Source organism: Mustela lutreola, chromosome 6, assembly GCF_030435805.1.
Source record: "Mustela lutreola isolate mMusLut2 chromosome 6, mMusLut2.pri, whole genome shotgun sequence".
Classification (NCBI taxonomy): Eukaryota; Metazoa; Chordata; class Mammalia; order Carnivora; family Mustelidae; genus Mustela; species Mustela lutreola.
In genome coordinates this window covers 123,824,789-123,839,603 of record NC_081295.1, presented here as the reverse complement: position 1 = coordinate 123,839,603, position 14,815 = coordinate 123,824,789, and the positions used below count along the sequence as shown (strand labels likewise).

The window sequence follows — 14,815 nt, the reverse complement described above, 5'->3', positions numbered from 1 at the left end:
ACATTAGGGTACAGATGGCCCTTCTTTTCACGACATCTGTATCATTGGGGTAAATACCCAGTAGTGCAGTGGCAGGGTCATAGGGAAACTCTATTTTTAGTTTCTTAAGGAATGTCCACACTGTTTTCCAAAGTGGCTGCACCAAGTTGCATTCCCACCAACAGTGTCAGAGGGTTCCCCTTTCCCCACATCCTCTCCAACAAATGTTGTTTACTGTCTTGTTAATTTTGGCCATTCAGCACATTACTTTTTTAAAAATCATGCATTAGTACAAGATCTGTTTCCTGTGCCAGATGGGCCTGTGGATTTTAATGTAACAGAGATTGCAAAAATGTAAAATGCTAGGCCGTGATCGTATAGTGGTTAGTACTCTGCGTTGTGTAAAATGCTAGAGCATCTGTCTACAAGAGACCCATTTTGAACCTAAAGATACACCCAGACTGAAAGTGAAAGGATTGAGAAGCATCTTTCATGCCAATGGGCCTCAAAAAAAGGCTGGGGTAGCGATTCTCATATAAGACAAATTAGATTTTAAGCTAAAGACTGTAGTCAGAGATCCAGAAGGACACTACATCATTCTTAAAGGGACTATCCACCAAGATGATCTAACAATTGTAAATATCTATGCCCCCAATATGGGAGCAGCCAATTACATAAAAAAACTGTTAATCAAGATAAAGAGTCATATTGATATGAATACACTAATTGTAGGAGATCTTAACATGCCTCTCTCAGAAACAGACAGATCATTGAAGCAGAAAATCAATAAAGAAACAAGAGCATTGAATGACACATTGGACCAGATGGACCTCATAGATATATACAGAACATTCCACCCTAAAACAACAGAATATTCATTCTTCTCAAGTGCACATGGAACCTTCTCCAGAATAGACCACATACCGGGTCACAAATCAGGACTCAACTGATACCAAAAGACTGAGATTATTCCTTGCACATTCTCAGATCACAATGCTTTGAAACTGGAGCTCAATCACAAGGAAAAGTTCAGGAGGAACTCAAACACCTGGAAGCTAAAGACCACCTTGCTTAAGAATGCTTGGATCAACTAGGAGATCAAAGAAGAATTGAAACAATTCATGGAAACCAATGAGAATGAAGACACTTCAGTCCAAAACCTATGGGATACAGGAAAGGCAGTCCTAAGGGGGAAATACATAGCCAGCCAAGCATCCCTCAAAAAAATTGAAAAATCCAGAACACACCAGCTGTCTCTACACCTTAAAGAACTGGAGAATCAACAACAAATCAAACCAACTCCACACATAAGAAGGGAAATCATCAAGATTAGAGCTGAGATCAATGAGGTAGAAACCAGAGATACAGTAGAATGTATCAATGAAACTAGAAGCTGGTTTTTTGAAAGAATCAATAAGATCAATAAACCATTGGCGACACTAATCCAAAAGAAAATTAGGAATGAAAAGGGAGAGATCACAACGAACACCAAGGAAGTAGAAATAATCAGAAGTTATTATCAGCAGTTATATGCCAATAAGCTAAGCAACCTAGATGAAATGGATGCATTCCTGGAAAGCTATAAACTCCCAAAATTGAACCGGGAAGAAATTGACAACCTGAATAGACCAATATCTAGTAGCGAGATTGAAGTAGTGATCAAAAACCTCCCAAAAAAACAAGAGCCCAGGACCTGATGGATTCCCTGGGGAATTCTACCAAACTTTCAAAGAAGAAATAACACCTATTCTCCTGAAGCTGTTTCAAAAATTGAAGCAGAAGGAAAACTTCCAGACTCTTTCTATGAAGTCAGCATTACCGTGATACCCAAACCAGGCAAAGACCCTGCCAAAAAAGAGAATTTCAGACTAATATCACTGATGAATATGGATGCTAAGATTCTCAACAAGATCCTAGCAAACAGGATCCAACAGCACATTAAAAAGATTATCCACCATGACCAGGTGGGATTTATTCCTGGGCTACAAGGATGGTTCAACACTCACAAATCAATCAATGAGATAGAAAAAATTAATAAAAGAAGAGAGAAGAACCACATGGTCCTCTCAATTGATGCAGAAAAAACATTTGACAAAATCCAGCATCTGTTCCTGATTAAAACGCTTCAAAGTATAGGGACAGACAGAACATTCCTGAACTTCATAAAATCTATCTATGAAAGACCCACAGCAAATATCATCCTTAATGGGAAAAAGCTTGCAGCCTTCCCATTGAGATCAGGAACACAACAAGGATGCCCACTCTCACCACTCTTGTTTAACATAGTATTAGAAGTCCTAGCAACAGCAATCAGACAACAAAGAGAAATAAAAGGTATCCAAATTGGTAATGAAGAAGTCAAACTCTCTCTCTTTGAAGATGACATGATTCTTTATATGGAAGACCCAAAAGACTCTACCCCCAAACTACTAGAACTCATACAACAATTCAGCAACATGGCAGGATACAAAGTCAATGCACAGAAATCAGTGGCCTTCTTATACACTAATAATGAAAATGCAGAAAGGGAAATTAGAGAATCGATTCCATTTACTATAGCACCAAGAACCATAAAATACCTGGGAATAAACCTAACCAAAGAGGTAAAGGAGGAACTACAGAATACTCATGAAAGAAATTGAAGAAGGCACAAAAAGATGGAAGACCATTCCATGCTCTTGGATCGGAAGAATAAACATTGTTAAAATGTCTATACTGCCTAGAGCAATCTATACTTTTAATGCCATTCCGATAAAAATCCCACCGGTATTCTTCAAAGAGCTGGAGCAAATAATCCAAAAATTTGTATGGAATCAGAAGAGACCCCAAATCACTAAGGAAATGTTGAAAAACAAAAATAAAATGGGGAGCATCACTTTACCTGATTTCAAGCTTTACTACAAAGCTGTGATCACCAAGACAGCATGGTACTGGCATAAAAACAGACACATAGACCAGTGGAACAGAGTAGAGAGCCCAGATATGGACCCTCAACTCTATGGTCAAATAATCTTCGACAAAATGGGAACAAATATACAGTGGAAAAAAGACAGTCTCTTCTATAAATGGTGCTGGGAAAACTGGACAGCTATAAGTAGAAGAATAAAACTCGACCATTCTCTTACACCGTACACAAAGATAAACTCAAAATGGATAAAAGACCTCAACGTGAGACAGGAATCCATTAGAATCCTAGAGGAGAACATAGGCAGTAATCTCTTCGATATCAGCCACAGCAACTTCTTTCAAGATATCTCTCCAAAGGTAAAGGAAACAAAAGCGAAAATAAACTTTTGGGACTTCATCAAAATCAAAAGCTTCTGCACAGCAAAGGAAACAGTCAAGAAAGCAAAGAGGCAACCCACGGAATGGGAGAAGATATTTGCAAATGACAGTACAGACAAAAGGTTGATATCCAGGCTCTATAATGAACTCCTCCAACTCAACACACACAAAACAGACAATCATATCAAAAAATGGGCAGAAGATATGAACAGACACTTCTCCAATGAAGACATACAAATGGCTATCAGATCCATGAAAAAATGTTCATCATCACTAGGTATCAGGGAGATTCAAATTAAAACCACATTGAGATATCACCTTACACCAGTTCGAATGGCCAAAATTAGCAAGACACGAAACAACATGTGTTGGAGGGGATGTGGAGAAAGGGGAACCCTCTTATACTGTTGGTGGGAATGTAAGTTGGCGCAGCCTCTTTGGAGAACAGTGTGGAGATTCCTCAAGAAATTATAAATAGAACTTCCCTATGACCCTTCCATTGCACTCCTGGGTATTTACCCCAAAGATACAGATGTAGTGAAAAGAAGGGCCATCTGTACCTCAATGTTTATAGCAGCAATGGCTCAGTCGCCAAACTGTGGAAAGAACCAAGATGCCCTTCAACAGACGAATGGATAAGGAAGATGTGGTCCATATACACTATGGAGTATTATGCCTCCATCAGAAAGGACGAATACCCAACTTTTGTAGCAACATGGATGGGACTGGTAGAGATTATGCTGAGTGAAATAAGTCAAGCAGAGAGAGTCAATTATCATATGGTTTCACTTATTTGTGGAGCATAACAAATAGCATGGAGGACAAGGGGTGTTAGAGAGAAGGGAGTTGGGGTAAATTGGAAGGGGAGGTGAACCATGAGAGACTATGGACTCTGAAAAACAATCTGAGGGTTTTGAAGGGGCGGGGGGTGGGAGGTCACGGTACAAGGTGGTGGGTATTATAGAGGGCACGGATTGCATGGAGCACTGGGTGTGGTGCAAAAATAATGAATACTGTTATGCTGAAAATAAATAAATAATTAATTAAAAAAAAAAAAGAAAATGAGAAACTCATGATTGGATCCTGTAATCAGTGTTCTGATTCCTGGGTCAAGCATTATGATTCCTTACGCCTCCTGGAGGACAAATAGCTGTGCTACATAGTGTTTAGGTTAGACTCTCAGGATGCCCAGGGATATGACTGGATATTCACTGCCTGGTCTCCAGAACATTCTCATGATCATCAAAATTTGTTGAATGCAGGAACAAGTGTGAATCTGAAAAGGGAGTTTGAAGGGAGCCACATTACAGATGAAGTGTTCAGAACAGTAAAGGAAGATGCATCATTACACAGATATAAAAAACACTTGCCATCACAATCTTCTCCTGCCCCATTGACCACAGCTGAGGAAGAAACACAACAGATTAAAATTAATGAGGTACAAACTGACATGGGTGAGGACACGCAGCATTAAACACTACATGAGTAGCATTTCCTATATTTCGAGAAGCTTTTCAAGCTTAGGAAACATGAAGTAACAGCTATGTGTAATTGGAAATAGATATGAAAGATGAAATTATAATTTTGGCCAACACAACAAAGACAGAACTGAAAGACTTGCCAGGGAGGATTCCCAAGGATTTAGCATGCTACGATTTCTTCCTATATAAACGTTCCCATGAAGGAGACGGTTTGAAGTCCATAGTTTTTATTTATTCAATGCCTGGATAGACATGCAGTAAAGAGAACGGGTACTGTATTCTAGCTGTGAGAGCCCTCTGCCAGAAACTATTGAAAGACAACTACAAATGGACTTCATTAGAAAGATCGAGATAGGGTGCTTGGGCCTCAGTCAGTTAAGTGTCTGCCTTCAGCTCAGGTCATGATCTCAGGGACATGGGATCAAGCCCCATGTCTTGCTCTCTGCTTGGCAGGGAGCCTGCTTATCTCTCTCCCTCTGCCCTCCCCTCTGCTTGTGCATGGTCTCTCTCTCTCTATCTCAAATAAATAAAATATATTTTTAAATTTTATTTATTTGACAAACAGAGATCACAAGTAGACAGGCAGGCAGAGAGAGAGAGGGAAGCAGGTTTCCCGCAGAGCATAGAGCCCCATGTGGGGCTCGATTTCAAGACCCTGAGATCATCACCTGAGCTGAAGGCAGAGGCTTAACCCACTGAGCAACCCAGGCGCCCTTCAAATAAATAAAATCTTAAAAAAAAAAAAAGAAAATAAAGAAAGATCAAGAGAGAAAATGGGGATGAGTTGACAGTGGACTTCCTTTATGAAGAAGAACACCCAAAGCAGCAGGCACATAGCAAAGTTTTGCAAAACCAAAATCATTGTATTGAGGATTCCAATCCTAGCTTTTAAAAAATCCAGCTTTACTACAGGAGAACTGTTAGATCACTCCCCACAGGTCAGCTCACTGAGCTGTTCATTTCTGTGTTCTTAATGTCAAGGTTACAGAAGACTATGTAGGATGTGCCATTAATTTTGTCATACTGTTTTCTAAATTGTGTGTAAAAGAATTTTTTAACTGTTACCACCTTTTAATGGAATTCTTCTGGGCACTGTCCTCTCCATTAGTGTTTTTCCAACATTACCCAAGACCCCACGGCTGTATCAGGCTCAGGATTATTTTGTCTCTTTGTCATAGGGCAGTTCTAATGTTTATGTTGATGCATAACAGTGAAGAAATAGAACAATGGGAAAAGCCCCCGTGTTTTGGACTTACCAATTCATGGCCAGTGGCCAACAGCCAGCCACATGATGAGGCAGAATGGTAATGGAAACATGGTCTATTAAAGGAATAGCCACAGGGGGTCTGGGCCCTTGCTCATTATGGGAATTTGGGGCGTGCTTCGAAGGAGGACATGTTGATGCCCATCACAAGAACCACCTTCTTAGTTTGGAAGTGGATTGGAACGGATGAGTGGGTGTCCTGGTGTCCTCTCTTGGGGTAGCCACCTAGGTCAGGGAAATAAGGGGACAGAGGGGGTTCTGGGAATGCAGGGAAAGGCTGAAATTCTGCAGTCCACTTGCATCTTCTGTGGCACAAAATACCAAACAGAACTGTTCTGGCTGCCAACCAAACACCACAGAGAGCTAGGAGACTGACCCCTCAGTAGGAAAGCCTTGAACATAACTGGCAAGTCAGAGCCATAACTGTAACCCCAAGGGGCGACAAAAGGGTCTTGACAGGAATGCATATTCTGGATTGTACTTTGTTCACCCAGTGGTAGATGCAAATGGTCAGAGTGCTATTAAAACAAATTGTAGCTATGCTTCAATTAAAAGTCTAAAAAAATAAAATGCACAGAGAGGACTGGTCCTGGGAGGACAGCTCAGGAAATGTTACATGTGCACACCTCCACGCACTACCCCCAGAGCAAGATGCAGAACATGCTGAGCTTCACAGAGATTCCCAGTCAATACGTCACCAGAAAAGGTAACCACTCTCCGACTTCTGACATAATAAATTAGTCCTGATCTTCAACTTCACATACAAAGGGTCATACTCCTGTGTGTGGCTTCTTTCTCTCAGTGCTATGTCCGTGAGATTCCCCCACGCTGTAGGGTGTAGCCATGGTCCAGTCTTCCTCGGGGCTGCATGATATCCCACTGTATGGATAAGCTACAACTTATGTATGTATTTTCCCGTCATACGCGTCTAAGTTGTTTCCCATTGGGGCGATCATACACAGTACTGCTGAGACATTTTCGTACACGGCTCTTGGTGCGTGTGTGGAAAAAAAGTACTGGACCACTTCACAGCACTCACCAAAGCACATACCCTCCCCAATGTCCATAATCCCCACAGACCTGTACCCCTGGGGATAAAAATATATGTTTATAAAAAATAAAAAATTATATATAAAAAAAAAACTGCAACCTCAAAAAAAAAAAAAAAGTACTGAACCAGTGAAGAATGCTCAGTCACAGTTCCTCACACCACAAACACATGACAAGCCAAAACATCCCACAAGGGGCATACACACATGCTGACAGAATAACAGCTTCATAGAGCATGGGAACAGGCAACAGAAACATTGTGGAAAAGGGGTATCGGGGTCGTGGAGGTGTGAAGTGCTGGTTTGCACAAGTGTGCGCTTCCACCTGGCATGAGTGGGGCTACAGGATGGTCCCCACTACACACTTTTCCCTTGGGGATCTGAGGAAGAGGGGAGGGGACAGGTGCCAGTGTGACTCTACACTCCTTCCCAAGGGAAAGGACCTCGGTATGACTTTATATATATGTTTACATATATGTTCACCTCAACATTCTCTCATCCTACACAATGCAGGCTCTCAAGACAGGGATGCGAGTGTGAGTGCCAGAAATGAGAAGGATCCTAAGACACTGTAAGTACTGTGTTAAACCCTGATGTGGAATCCAGAGGGCCTGAAGGGGAGGGCTGTGCCTTCACCCCATCCGACAAAGCTGGGGCTGACAGCGAGCACAGCTACATCTGCTGGTGGTCCTTTAACGGCCAGTTCTGTCCGTGTGTTTCCCTCCCTGCTATGACTGAGAGTAGGCTGGGGGGCGAAGGGAGCTTGTCTAACTCATGTTGCTGCCCGCAGTCTATACCAGCACAGCAGCCACACATAATGTCCCTTCCAATGGCCGAAAGTGAGGTATAAATGCAGAGAAGTAGAAATAGTAACTGAGGGTAAAAGAGGGTATAAATTCACTATATAATGAGGGAAATCCATGGTATATCAGCACCTTGTTAGAAGTGTGAGCAAGAGATGATACTGTCTCTTAGATCCATCATCCCAGACGCTGAGAGAAAAAGCCGTGTGCTCTGAGAACATTCCTGATTCTGGAACCTGGCAATACTGAATGGACCCAGCAGGCCTGAGTGGAGACACTGTCCTCCAGCAGGAAGATGGGCTGACTGTTAATGACCTGATGGGACATGAGTACTGGGCCAGTATCTCCACAGTTCTGGTCCCACTGCTACAGGGGATCTGTGCTCAAAGACCACAGTGTGGCTGCAGGATAAGAAAAATATGTGGTCTTTGTCCCCAGTTCCTGGCACCCAGCTCCCTAGCCCTTGGGATCTCCTGAGTGATAAGACTGTCACTGGTACTCTAATGAGATGACTTGGCCGAGGGTCTTAGACAGTTGAGGTTGTGTCTAGCGACCAGGAGGACCAAGCCATGACTAGAGAGTTGGTGCCATCAGCCTCACTCCCCAACCTCTGTGGAGAGGCTCTGGAGGCTGACCTCCGTCCCCAACAAACAGTGACTGAATCAAGCGTGCCTATGTCATGAAGCTTCCACAAAGACTGCTCTACAGTGGGGTTCACAGAGCTTCTGAAATGGCGAACACGTCCACTTTCTCTAAGGGGGGCACATTCCAAGTCCACAGGGACAGAAACTCCTGCACTGGGACCTGCACGCTCCCACACTCCCAAGCCTCTTCATCTGGCTGCTTGTGCCTGTCCTTATAATAAACCATCAGAGTCAGCATAGAGTTCTCCTGAGACCTAGGAGTCCTTCTAGCAAACTACTGAACGTCCATGGTACCCCCAACTTAAACAACCGTGCCAGGGACATGGGAACCTGAGAGTTTAGACTTGCCCCTGAGCTGAGGTCAACTTGCAAGATGAGTCCTCACACCTGTGCTCGCCCCAGATCGACAGGGTCAGGTGTGAAATGAACAAATCAGAGGGTATCCAGGTGGTGACAGGGAATAAGAGAGCTGGTCAGTTGGGGGAAGAAACCCTCTCCACTCCACAAAGAGAATTTGAGAGTTAGAGCAAGCAAGTAACCTGAGTCTCGTCCTGTTAGGAGCAAAGGATAAGCAGAACGGAAGCCTGTCTATCATGTCCATCCGCCTACATGCGACCAGCTGTTCCAGGTCCTATTGAGAAAGGAGACAGCGGGCCCAGCATGGAGTCACAGATGCCACACACCACCGAGAACATCAAACTTAATCTACCATGACTTTAGCTCTCAGGTTCTCCTGTCCCTGCCACTGTTGTTCAAGTTGGGCAGCGGTCCCGTGAATGCTGAGAGATGCTAGAGAGTCTCTCCCCAGAACATCGCCACACACGGGGAAATAGACACAGACACACGACACTTGGGTGCACACAGACCACTCACGTCTTGCAGACCTGGGGCTCCTCATCCTTGCAAGAACAAAGGAGGGCAAATCTGCCCCGAGCCATTAGGCCAGCAGCCCACCTCACCACTGCCCATGTTTGTGAGAACTGCAGTGGACAACAGCTGGGACTAATCACGTAGTGTCAGGAAAACAAGAGGACAGCTGTCACTTATTACCCACTTGTTCCCTCGGCCAAACCTGAGCACCTACAAAGCATCAGGTCAAGCTGCAGCCTCAGATCTGTGCTCTGAGAATGACAGTTAGTTGTTCTCTCTCCATCCCCCACCCCCAGCACCCCAGTGGCCTTTGGACATGAGGAAAATTCCGCGGTCAGGGATTCGGAAGAGACTGCCTTCCTCCACAGACAGAAAGACCAGTTTCTCCCACATCCTTCCACGGGATCTGGCCTGAGGCTCCACCAACAGGGGAGCACACACGGAACCCAACTCATGACCCGGGGATAGAGAGAGGATGCCGCTGTGCATGATGCATGTGACGGGGGTGTGAGTGACATGTGTCCCCCATGTCCCGACCCAATCAAGTCAGCGGTGAGAGAGTGATTTCTGTGGCTGCAGATGTGGCCACTGCAGGTGTGCTCCTGGCTACACAGCCCAGCCTGTTCCATGACCGTCCCCCAGGAACACGTTACATCCACACAAGACGCACATGCATACGTGTGTTTGTGCACTACCTCCTGTCCAAGTTTGCGCAGGGCTGGGTCCAGGGTTTGCTCAGAGGAACAGCTGCAGAGAACAAGCGTTCCAAGATGCTCGTCATCCCCCTGTGAACTGCTCCCTAATCCTCCCCCTGATGACACCCTGTGATGAAACGATGCCATAAATCTCACACATCACACACCTTATGAAAACAAACGTACTCCCTCTCTTTACGGGGGAAAAAACATAGTAAATGTGATTTTAATTCCCCTCCCCACCTGGCCTGCTCTCCTTTCTGACCTCAGTGGTTCCAGATCTGGCTGAGCACCAGGCTTGCTTGTGTGGCTTCTCAGAACACACGGGCCTCTCCCCAGACCCACAGACTCCCAATCTCCCCAGACTCACAGACTCCGACTATTTGGCACATGGCCAATGGGTAACCCCCACCATACATACTTTCAGCCTGAGCATTACTCCTTCCTTTTTCACCTGGTGAAAGAAAACATCCCATGAGATGACATGCAGGAGACAGGGCCCGGGATCCTAGATGAAATAGGTAGCCTGGACCACAGGGAAGTTTCCAGAACAGTCATTACAGACTGAGGGCAGGATCAGGGACATGAAGGAAAGAGATGGCAGGGTGAGACTAACCGTCTTCCTGTTGCCTGTCCTCAGCAAGGACCTTGCTCTGTGACTTCTGGGAATTGGGTTCCCACCACATTCATCAGGGTGATTAATATGTCCCTTACTCTCACCTGTGCTTTACTACAGTGAATGTAGCAATGAGCACACAGTGGACAGGCACATGTGTGCAGAAGACATTGCCCATACACAAGGCAGGACAGACTTCCACCTGAGCTTGAGACACTGCAGAAGGACAAGAAAACTCAGAGCACTTCCCTTCCCTACCTGAGCTCTCCCTCCTCCACATGACAGCTCCAACCACCACAGTACCAGTGACCACAACAACAGTCAGGCCAGCCACGATGCCCACGATGGGAAGGAGGGGCTATGGAGGGGACTCTGTGAAGAGAGGATAAGGTGAGAGTCTTGACCCCTAGGTCTCAGCCCAGAGCCTACTGAAGATCTTCACAACAGCTCCTGAAGTCCCTGACAGGAGGCTCTGTGCCCAGGTGCCCCTCCTTAATGCATCTGAAGGTAATGTGCTTGGGTAGCCCCTCATGCTGCACTTGGCATGTGTATCTCTGCTCCTGTCCAGAAGGCACCACCACAGCTGCCCTCTTCTGGAAGTTTCCATCTCCTGCAGGCCTGATCTCCACAAGCTCTGTGTCCTGGGTCAGGTCCTACTCATCATGCTGCTAGGTCAGGGTGATCTCTGTAGGGTAGAAGCCCAGGGTCCAGCACCTCAACATGACCTCACGGTCAGAGAAGGGATAGTAGGTGATATGTGTCTTTGGGGCATCTGAAGAGAAGGGTCAGAAAATTCAGGAATTTAGGGAGGATTTAAGATGATGGAGGAGTAGGAAACCCAAAGTTCATCTCGTACCTGGAATCAGCAAGATAGTTATCAAACCATTCTGAACACATAGGAATCAAGGGGAGGTGTGAAGAAAGAAATGCCACAAGGCTACAAGTAGGAAAGGGACCACTGTTTGGGAGGTAGGAGGTGTGGAGACATGAATCCCGGGTGAAATATCAGAGGATACGGCAGAGCAGAGTCAGCTTGCTTCAGGAGGCAGCTGCCAAGTATTATAAACAGCAGAGCACAAAATCGGGACTTTAGGAAATCTGCTCCAGTGCGGGAGGTCCCTGGCTTAAAGGTACTGAGGTGTTGGAGTGGGGCGGAATCTGAGGTGGGACAGCATGGTCTCAGGATCCCCAGGGTCACAGAAAGAACAGGGGTGCCTGAGTGTGCAAAATTCCCAGGCATCGGAGCCAGGAAACCAGCTGCATGCTGCGAGTCTAGGTGTTGGCGTTCTGCTCTATGTTGCCATAAATCAGAAACCGCTGCACAATTTAGTGAACGACTCTCTGAGCAGGGGCTGAATAAGCAACAGAAGCACAGGCAGACCCCCACCTCCCCTGGGTGGAACTGCACCAGTCCCTGCTGCAGGAGTCCATCAAGTTTGGAGTTTTGAGACTCAGTCATGTTCCTGACATAAAAACGCTTGGGTGAACGCAGAGTTCATAGGGAGACCGGGGAGACCAGACTGATTGATTGCTTTTCTGTGCAGGCTCACTAAAGAGTGGGAAGTGCGAAGTTTCAGATCAGGTCTAGAGAGCAAGGTGCAGCCATATTCACCCCACTGACCAGAGCTGAAAGCCTCAGGGGCCAAAACAGCATCACCTAGTGGAATCCAGAAATTGAAGTAGTGATCAAAGCCTCCCAAAAAATAAGAGTCTGGGGCCTGATGGATTCTCTGGGGAGTTCTACCAAACATTCAAAGAAGAAATAATACCTATTCTTCTGAAACTGTTTCAAAAATAGAGAAGGAAAGCTTTCTGACTTATTCTAAGAGGCCAGCATTTCCTTGAGCCCCAAGCCAGGCAATGACCCCATCAAAAAGGAGAATTTCAGGCCAATATCCCTGATGAATTGGATGTCAAAATTCTCAACAAGATCCCGGCTAATACAATCCAACAGTACATTTAAAGGATTAGCCATCACCACCAGGTGGGATTTAACCCTGGGATTCAACGGTGGTCCAGCATTCCTAATCAATCAATGTGATAAAACATAAATAAGAGAAGAGACAAGAACCACATGGTCCTCTCAATTGATGCACAAAAAGCATTTGACAAAATACAACATCCTTTCTGGATTAAAACTCTTCAGAGTATAGGGATAGAGGGAATATTCCTCAAGTTCATAAAATCCATCTATGAAGAACCCACAGTGAATATCATTCCCAATAGGGAAAAGGTTCCCATGGAGATCAGGAAAATGACAAGGATGCCCACTCTTGCCACTATTGTTCAACATAGTACCAGAAGGCCCAGCAACAGCAATCAGACCACAAAATGAACTAATGTGTATTCAAATTAGCAAAGAAGAAGTCGAACTCTCTCTCTTTGCAGATGGCATGTACACTATGTGGAAAACCCAAAAGTCTCTACCCTCAAATTACTAGAACGCATACAGCAATTCAGTAATGTGGCCAGGTTCAAAATCAATCTACAGATACCAGTTGCTTTCTTATACACTAACAATGAAACTGTAGAAAGAGAAATTAGAGAATCGGTTCCATTTACAATAGTACCAAAACCCATAAGATATCTTGGAATAAACCTAACCAAGGAGGTAAAGGATCTATATAGTAGGAACTACAAAACACCCATGAGAGAAATTGAAGAATACACAAAAAGATGGAAAAACATTCCATGCTCATGGATTGGAAGAATAAGTATTGTTAAAATGATTATGCTGTCCAGAGCAATCTATACTTTCAATGCCATCCCAATCAAAATACCAATGGCGTTTTTCAAAGTGCTGAAACAAACAATCCTAAAATTTGTATGGAACCAGAAAAGACCGCAAGTCACACACACACACACACACACACACACACACACACACACACACAAATGGGGGCGCCTGGATGGCTCAGTGGTTTGAAGCCTCTACCTTTGGCTGAGGTCATGATCCTGGGATCCTGGGATGGAGCCCCGCATCAGGCTTTCTGCTCAGCAGGGAGCCTGCTTCCCTTCCTCTCTCTCTGTCTGCCTCTCTGCCCTCTTGTGATCTCTGTCTGTCAAATAAATAATTTTAAAAAATAAAATAAAATTTAAAAAATTTTTAAAAATGTTAAAAAGAAAAACAAAGCTGGGGGGCATCACGTTGCCTGATTTCAAGCTATGTTATGAAGCTGTGATCACCAAGACAGCATGGTACTGGCACAAAAACAGACACATAGATCAATTGGACAGAATAGAGAGCCCAGATATAGACTCTCAACTTTATGGTCAACTAATCTTCAAAAAAGCAGGAAAAAATATCCAATGGAAGAAAGACAGACTTCAATAAATGGTGCTGTCAATGTGAGACAGGAATGGTCCTCCTCAATTTGAGACAGGAATCCATCAAAATCCTAGAGGAGAACATAGGCAGCAACCTCTTCAACATTGGCTACTGCAACTTTAAGACATGTCTCCAAAGGCGAGGGAAACTAAAGTGAAAATGAACTTTTGGAACTTTGTTAAGATAAAAAGAAAAGAGGCAATCCACAAATGGGAGAAGATTTTTGCCAATGGCACCACAGTCAAAGGGTTGATATTGAAGATCTATAAAGAACTTCTTAACCTCAACATCCCAAAAAACAGTCAAGTTGAAAAATGGTCAGAAGACATGAACAGACACTTCTCTGGGGAAGATATATAAATGTCTGACAGACACATGAAAAATGTTCATCACTAGCCATCAGGGAAATTAAAATCAAAATCACACCTGGCGATTCACAGACCTGTACCCCTCGGGATAAAAATATATGTTTAAATAAAAAATTAAAAAATTATTAAAAAAATCAAAATCACATTGAGATATCACCTCTCACAAGTCAGAAATTCATAAGTCAGGAGACATCAAATGTTGGCAAGAATGTGGAGAAAGGAGAATCCTCTTACACTGTTTGTGGGAATGCAAGCTGTTGCAGCCACTCTGGAAAACAGTATGGATGTTCCTCAAAAAGTTGAAAATAGAGCTAACCTACAACCCAGCAATTGTACCACTGGATATTTAACCTAAAGATACCAATGGAGTGATCCAAAAGGGCACGTGCATCCCAATGTTTATAGCAACAATGTGCACAATAGCAAAACTATA

At 44.3% G+C, this 14,815-nt stretch overlaps 1 pseudogene; it reads left to right on the top strand.

The window, feature by feature from the left end:
- Nucleotides 1-338: 338 nt before the first annotated feature.
- On the top strand, nucleotides 339-5,637 carry LOC131834705 (twinfilin-1-like; annotated as a pseudogene).
- Nucleotides 5,638-14,815: the final 9,178 nt, after the last annotated feature.